Genomic DNA, 8,284 nt, shown 5'->3' with positions numbered 1-8,284 from the left:
GTTGCTCCCAATCCCTGGCTCTCAGATCTGGACAGACCCCTCCCAGTCCTGTCCCTGAGCCCCGTCCTCTCCTTACCCAGCCCCTATTTGAGTGCAAGGGAGATGGTGCCTTCACCCACTTCCTGTCTGTGGGAAGCTACCAGCAAGCTCTGAGCTTCTCTTAACGAACCCTGGCAGGGAAGCAAAGCCAAGAGGCCATGCTGTGGAAGCTATAGGGCTGGCTTTGTCAGGACAGCCTCTGTCTGCCCTAGCTGCTGAGGGACTGCCTCTCAGCAGTCTGTCCTAGGCACATGGCCCGCCATGTTCCTTGGGGAGCCAAGGTGAGTGGCTCCAGGGCCCTGGGAGCTCGGGGTCAGTTGGACAACTGCCTGAGATGGGTGGCTGGTCCTTGCTGAAGAAGGAAGAAGGACAAAAAAGATTTCTCAGTAGCTGAAGGGTCCCTTAGGCACTTCGTCTCTGGGCAGTAGAATTTTCTTCCATTAACTGAGCAATCAGGGTCCCGTTGGCTACCTAGTCTATCTGCTGAGCATAAAGGAAGCCCTAGATCAATAATTTTTTTGACAGGCAGAGTGGACAGTGAGAGAGAGACAGAGAAAAGTCTTCCATTTGCCGTTGGTTCACCCTCCAATGGCCACCGCGGCTGGCGTGCTGCGGCCAGCGCACTGCGCTAATCCGAAGGCAGGAGCCAGGTGCTTCTCCTGGTCTCCCATGGGGTGCAGGGCCCAAGCATTTGGGCCATCCTCCACTGCACTCCCTGGCCACAGCAGAGAGCTGGCCTGGAAGAGGGGCAACTGGGACAGAATCCAGTGCCCTGACCAGGACTAGAACCCGGTGTGCCGGCGCCACAGGCGGAAGATTAGCCTAGTGAGCCACAGCGCCAGCCAAGATCAATATTTCTCAAAGACTGTGATGCACAGGAGTCATCTGCAATCCCCCCACCCACAAAGCCCCTTCATCCCAACTTACACCTATGGCCTAGGCCAGGAAAGATGCTTAAGCAGTCTAGCTTCCACTGGCCTCAGCGCCAGGCATTTCATTTTTCTTACTGCCACCTCCCGGACATGGTAGACACCATAGCAACCACCTTCACCCCATGTAATCATAGTCCTTTCCTGTGCCGCTATGGGTGTCATTACTTCACAAGTGGCTTCAACCATAATTGAAGTGTCCAAACTCAAGTCCAGATACATTCCTTGCCCTTGACTCTTATGAATGAAGTGAGGAGCATGATCATGGCTCCACTGACTTACCTGGAATGCTCAGCAAGACCAAAGAGAGACCCACCAAGCCCCAAGCTCTGGTCATTGAGAGGACACCTTAAAGAAGAGAATGTTAATGCCAGACCTGAAAGGCAAAAGACGTACTCTGTCACTCTGTTCAAAGCACAGTGGTCCCCTTGGTACTCTGGAAACCCCTTAAGCAGAGTCCTGACTCAAGATGTTTGCACTTGCCAAACTCTTTATCTGGAATTCTCTTTGTTTAAAGTGTGTAACAAATGCCTATTGAGCACCCACTATTCGTTCACAGATATGTCCTTGATATTGAGAGCAGCAGAGGAGCAAGCAGACTAAAGACCGCTTGTCTTCACAGATGTAAAGCAAGAAAATACAGACAGTATAACAGTAAATAAGCACAGTGTAGGTCAGGCTGCATCAAATCTAAGGGGACATCAGTTGCACGACCTTATAAGCTGTTTCCAATTAGGCCATGATACAATGCTTTCAGAGCACACAGAATTTTTATTTTGTATTCATTGACACAGTTCTTTCTCACTTAATCATTGATTTTTTAAATCAGAAATCTCTCTATGCTTACATAAAAAGGAAAATATAAGAAAAACAGTTTGGTTAAAGTACATCTGCTCACATTCAGAGTCCAACCCTTCGGAAGCACCTTTTAGCCGAGACCTGTGGATGTCCCCATGTTCCCACACAGCATCGCCCTCTGTGCCTTCCTCTTTTTTTCCTCTCCCTTGGGTGGCAGGGGCCCTTCTGCTGCTTTCCCAGGCCATAGCAGAGAGCTGGATCAGAAGAGGAGCAGCCGGGACTCAGACCTGTGCCCGTATGAGATGCTGGTGCTGCAGACAGTGGCCACAGTGCTGACCCCGGCAAAGTTTCTCTTAAACAATTTTTTTACATTCATATTTTCTTTTTGATTTTATTGTGTTTTCTTCCATTCGATTTTATTTTGCTTATTTTTTTTAACCTAGAAACCTCCTATTTAAGGTATACAAACTCCATGCATTTCATATATACAAATTTAAGAACATAGTGATTCTTCCAGCTTACCCTCCCTCCCACTCACACCCATACACTTCTTCCTCCCTCCTCTACTACCATTCTTAATTTTTACAAAGATATATTTTCAATGAACTTTATACACATAAGAATAACCCTATACTAACTAAAGACTTAAACAAACAGTATGAAGAAAAGAACACTATTCCTCAACAGCTGAGACAAGGGATGTTCAAAGTCGTCACATCTCAGAGTGTCAATTTCCCTTGTATAGATTACCTTTTAGGTGCTCTATTAGTTGTCACAGATCAGGGAGAACATATGGTATCAGTGAAATAAACCAGTTCCAAAATGATAAACAATTATTTTTAGGAAGTTTTGGGCCCTAGGGGCCAGTGTTGTGGCATAATGGGTTAAGCCTCTGCCTGTGGCACCAGTATCTCATACAGGTGCCAGTTGGGGTCCCAGCTGCTCCACTTCTGATCCAGCTCACTGCTCATGTACCTGGGAAAGCAGCAGAAGATGGCCCAAGTGCTTTACTCCCTACAACCACATGGCAGACCCGGATGGAGTTCTTGGATCCCAGCTTTGGGCTGGGCCAGCCCTGGTTATTGTGACTATTTAATGAGTGAAACAGTGGATGGAAGATCTCTCTCTCTCTCTCTCTCTCTCTCACACACACACACACATCTTACTTTCAAAATAAATAACTAACCAAAATAAAAACCTTTGGACCAGGGCCAACGCTGTGGCATAGTGGGTAAAGCCGCTGCCTGCAGTGCTGGCCTGCAGCGCCAGCATTCCATATGGGCGCTGGTTCAAGTCCCGGTTGCTCCACTTCCGATCCAGCTCTCTGCTGTTTCCTGGGAAGGCAGTGGAGGATGGCCCAGGTCCTTGGGCCACTGAGCTCATGTGGGAGACCCGGAGGAAGCTCCTGGCTCCCGGGTTCAGATTGGCACAGCTCTGGCCATTACAGCCATCTGGGGAGTGAACCAGAGGATGGAGGACCTACCTCTCTCTCTCGCTCTCTCTCTCTCTCTGCCTCTGCCTCTCAAACAAATAAATAAATATTTTTAAAAAGCAAACCTTTGAGCCCAAAGTCTACCTTGGATTTCTTAGGGAATGCAGCTGATCTACTTAACCCCCACCCCTTCTGCATGAGTAGCACTTAAAGGTAAGGGAAGCTCAAGACAGGTGAGCTGTGTGCAGGTAGCTGAGAGAAGAACTTTCTAGAAATAGGAAAGCAAGTGCAAAGGCCCTGAGGCAAGAGTGTGGTTGGCATTTTTAAGGCACAAAGAATGCAAGTGAAGTGCTGCACCATAGCTCCCTGAGCCTAGCATAGCTTCATACAGGCAACAAAAGCAAGGTTCAACCAGCATCTGGCTCAAGTTTTCCAAAATGCCCCAATGTTCCTCGTAGGAACCTCAGAAGATGAGTGGTCTTGTGTGAAGAGCTGTCTCAGAGGCCCTTGTACATTCCCTTCCAGGAGAGAACTTGTCAAAGGCTGGTGAGTGCTCTGAAGGAAAGCGTGCATTATTATTGTCACTATTAGTATACCATAAGTGTACTATAAGTGTACCATAAGTACCACGACCCAATGCCCTGGTTCTACTGGGGGATGGGACTCCGTACATTGTTCCTTGTGCTCTGCCTACCTCCCCTACCAGATGGGCAGCTCCCCGAGGGCGGAATCACCTGCGCTGGAGCCTCAGCTCCTTCCTGCCTTTCTCATGGCACTTCCCACCACATAGCCCAGGAACTGGTTCAGTTGGTGTGGAAGAGTTGTGGCCCTTGAATTTCTTTAGACTAAATCTGATCCTAAACTGTCTCTGTTCAGTAACAGCGGAGAGATGGTGGCGCTCCAAAACCATCGTCTGCAAAGACACAAACCTGGAAGCCACAATCCCCCCAAATCACAACCTGTAAGTTCTAAAATTTCCAGGGGTCAAGTCCCCAAAATCATAATCCCCCTAAATTAAAATCCCGAATGTTGATGGCTTTCTGTAAAAAGGGTTGGCCCAGCCACAGGAGTACCAGGAAAAGCTCCGTTTCAGCATGTGCCACTCTTTTTTTAAAAGATATTTATTTATTTTATTTGAAAGGCAGAGTTAAAGAGAGGCAGAGGCCAGTTCACTCCCCAGATGGCCACAACGGCTGGAGCTGGGCCAATCTGAAGCCAGGAGTCAGGAGCTTCTTCGAGGTCTCCCACGTGGGTGCAGGGGCCCAAGGACTTGAGCCACCTTCTACTGCTTTCCCAGGCCACAGCAGAGAGCTGGATGGGAAGTGGAGCAGCCGGGACTGGAACTGGTATGCACGCGGCATGCGGGCACTGCAGGCGGCGGCTTCATCACTACACCACAGTGCCGGCCCGTCATTTTACTTTCTGCATGGGCATTCCATGAGCTGCGGAGGAAAGGCCTGGAGCCGCAAGGTATGAACACTGTGTCTGGTAGAAGCAGCCAGGAAAGCGGCCCACGGGTTTGACCACATAACGCGCGGTGGGCGGATCCCACACTCAAGGCGAGCCACTGCTGTTCCAGGACTGCTGGGATTTCCGCCAAGCTGCGTGCCTGTGTGAGCACACGTGCGGGACTGCTGTCTAGGCGCGCAAACAGCAGGCAAGTGCGGCCCTGGAGTTGGGCGCGAATCATGCAGGTGCCCTCTGGGGTTCACGGCATCACAGAGGGCCTCCACAAAGAGGGGCGGCACTTGGAGACGCTCGCTGACACACGCCCGGGGAATCAGAGCCCAGCGGTGGCGCAGGGTATGAGGCTTCCAGTGTGAAAGAAGAGGGAGGAAATGGCCACATGCCAAACGTGAGTGTAAAGAGGGCCAAAACAGAGTAGTTCACAATGGGGAGGGGGAAGGTAAAGAAGCATTGGTCATACTGAGTAATGCATTGACCAGGAGTGACGTCTGTGAGATCCCCGCATACCGTTAAGGGTAAAAAAGTTACTTTGTTGTTTGTGTGTGTGTGTGTGTGTGTGTGTGGAGAAAAATATGCAGAGGGACAGGTGCCACAGAGCTAGCATAATTTTCACCAGTTCATCAGATTAAGGATGATTTTTCAGCTTCCTATTTTACATGTTTCTGTTTTACCTGAATATTCGTATAGTGTGTACTTTATGACTTTTATAATTAAATAAAATCAATGAAATAAAACTATTTATAGTGCATTAACTAAATGATGTGAAATTGGATTTGTGAACTGAAGAACAATAAAGCAATATCCAAAAGTTTAATAATGGCTTTCGCTGGCTGATGAGATTGTGAGTGATTAATTCCAAAGTACTCATAATAGGACTATATTTCTTTGAGAATTGGTATGGAAAAATGATATGCAATTCCTGGGCTATGTGGTGGGAAGTGCCAACACACCGTTGACACCAATGTAGCGCTAACCGAACTATTGGTATCAAATATCCTCTTAGCTCCCAATCATTTCTTTTCCCCAAAATTTTCTTATTTGTTATTGCTTATGTATTCTCCCATCTAACCTCCACAATAGCTTCATAAAATTACAAAGGAAAAAAAATACAGTTTATGAATTAAATTTCAAGAAAACTACTACCTTTACAATGTAAATTTCTTCAACTAACCTCTTCTTTTATATTTTCCTAAATTTTGTTTGGTAATCTTCAGCACACATTTCTACTTTTCTTCTTATAGGTCGCATACATTTGAAAGTATTATATGTGTTTTATAGACACTTACATAAATTGTGACGGGTATGTTTCCTGTTGTAGTTCCTAACTAGTTGTTGCTGATTTGTGGCATAGATGCTCATTTTGGTCAAATGAACTATATGCATCTGCCTTACTAACACATTTACAAATGCATCTCCTAGCAGTCCGGATGTGATTTACATGATGTGCTGGAGTCCCTGCTGTGTCCTGACAATGTCTCCAGTGGTTCACAGTGTTGACCTTGGGTTCACATAAACTCATTGCACCATGTTGACGAAGAATCCTTTTATTCCTGGTTCACTGCTACTTGTAATTTTGATGAGCAATGGAAGATGAATTTGATTAAATCACTTTACTTTGCCGTATTTTCTAATGGTTTCAAATAATTCCATTGTTTGCAGGTTTCAAAATGTACCTAACAATTACTCAGATAATTGGAGGCTTGGATCATTTCTATTTTTCATTATCTTAAAGTGTGCCACAAATGAATATTTTGAAAATAAAATAAATATTCATTTATCTCATAAAAATAGAATTGTGGATGCCAAGCACACTGTGGAGTTTGAGGAGGTCTTGCTCTATAGATCTGAGGTTTTTCCGGAGCCTAGTGGGTAACTGTGCTCACTTCACCGGGACCTTGCCAGTACGAAATAGTACACTTTGTGAAGTTTATTAAATGTCTCATTGTTTCAGTTTCTGTTTTTAGTCATGTCGATATTTCTCCACGTGCACTCACCGTTCTTTTCTGTGGGTGATCCGTGTGGTCGCCTTTCTGTGATGCACTGTTAGTGCAGTCGTAGTGTTTTTCCGATTGATTCCCGCTTCTTCTTTGTACCTATTGCAGCTCTTGTTTGTACCTATTTATGCTCTTGTTTGGCTGGGATTGTTACTTGTCTTTTGGGCATGAAAAATCTTGTTATTATAATGTAGACAAATGTATTCGCTTCATTTTACCTTTCTGATTCTTTCCAGTTGTCATAGACAGGGAGCCCCATCCATGCATGGCTGAGGAAGATACTCCGTACAGTTTTTCTTAGATTTTTGGTGGCTTTCCAGTAGGAGAAAGCAGCAAATCCAGAGCCCTCCCTGTGATGTTGCCCCCACTCCATCTGACGATAGCCTTTTGAAGCTGAGATCCCGGAGAAGCCTTGATGACTTTCTCCTTTTGGCTAGAAATGAGCTTCCCATCATTTAACCATCTCTCAACAGGCTGCTGTGTGCTTCCATTGGGTATCTCCGTGGCTTTTATTCTCTTTTTCAATAAACATCTAATGATTGCCCACCCTGTTATCTGGACTGGAAAAACAGTAGGGGATCAGTCACTGTGCTTACTTTATGATGCTTCTAGTTTACAGGTGAGGGAAGAAGGTAAAAAGTTATTTATTCAGTCTAAGTGCATCTATTCACTTATTTTATTCAGCAAGACAGTATATAAGCAAATTGGGTTCCATTCTGTTATTAGTAGAGCTGATGCCAAGGGAAGAAATTTTACTTTATTTTTTTTCTCTTTTTTTTAACTTTTATTTAATGAATATAAATTTCCAAAGTACAGCTTATGGATTACAATGGCTTCCCCCCCCATAACGTCCCTCCCACCTGCAACCCTCCCCTTTCCTGCTCCCTCTCCCCTTCCATTCACATCAAGATTCATTTTCAATTCTCTTTATATACAGAAGATCAGTTTAGTAGATATTAAGAAGAAATCTTACTTTAAATAATGTAGTAAAATTTGAAGAAGGAATAAGAGGCACACATATTGGAAATGATACATGATTGCCTGCTTAGAAACTAAAGATGATTTAGTATGAAATGTTTTTAGCAAGGCAAACGGATTCAAGGCAATTTTTAAAAAATCATCACCCTCATTATAAATGAACAATCATCAGTGACCACAATGCAATGCAGAAGAAAGGACAGAGAAATGGATAGTGGATTTTACAAGCCTGAGATCATCAGCCACCTTGCGAAGAGATCTTTCAGTGGAATGCTGGGAGCTAAGGTCAGACTCAAGCACAGTGCTGAGTACACCAGGAAGATAAGAAGTGGAGACAGCACATACAGACAAGTGTCTTGGAAGATAGGTGACACCTCCTGGAGAAGGATGTGGAAGTCAAGGGATGACGCTTTTTCAAGACAAGAAATAGTGTTTATATAGCAAAGGGACTGGTCAGCTAGAAAGAAGCAACTCAAATATGGTAGAGAGAGGGGGATGGGATGGGCTGAAGAGCACAGATGAAGACATTAGGCTTAGAAAGCAGGGCTCTTTCCACCACTTTAGCTGTGCAAAGGAGGAAAGGCTAAGTACGGAGGAAGGTTGCTGATGAAATGGTGAGGAAATGTTCATTCCACATCTTCCGGTTT

Source organism: Oryctolagus cuniculus, chromosome X, assembly GCF_051225735.1.
Source record: "Oryctolagus cuniculus isolate XC-2025 breed Fujian yellow rabbit chromosome X, ASM5122573v1, whole genome shotgun sequence".
NCBI lineage: Eukaryota > Metazoa > Chordata > Mammalia > Lagomorpha > Leporidae > Oryctolagus > Oryctolagus cuniculus.
This window is presented reverse-complemented; position numbering follows the sequence as displayed.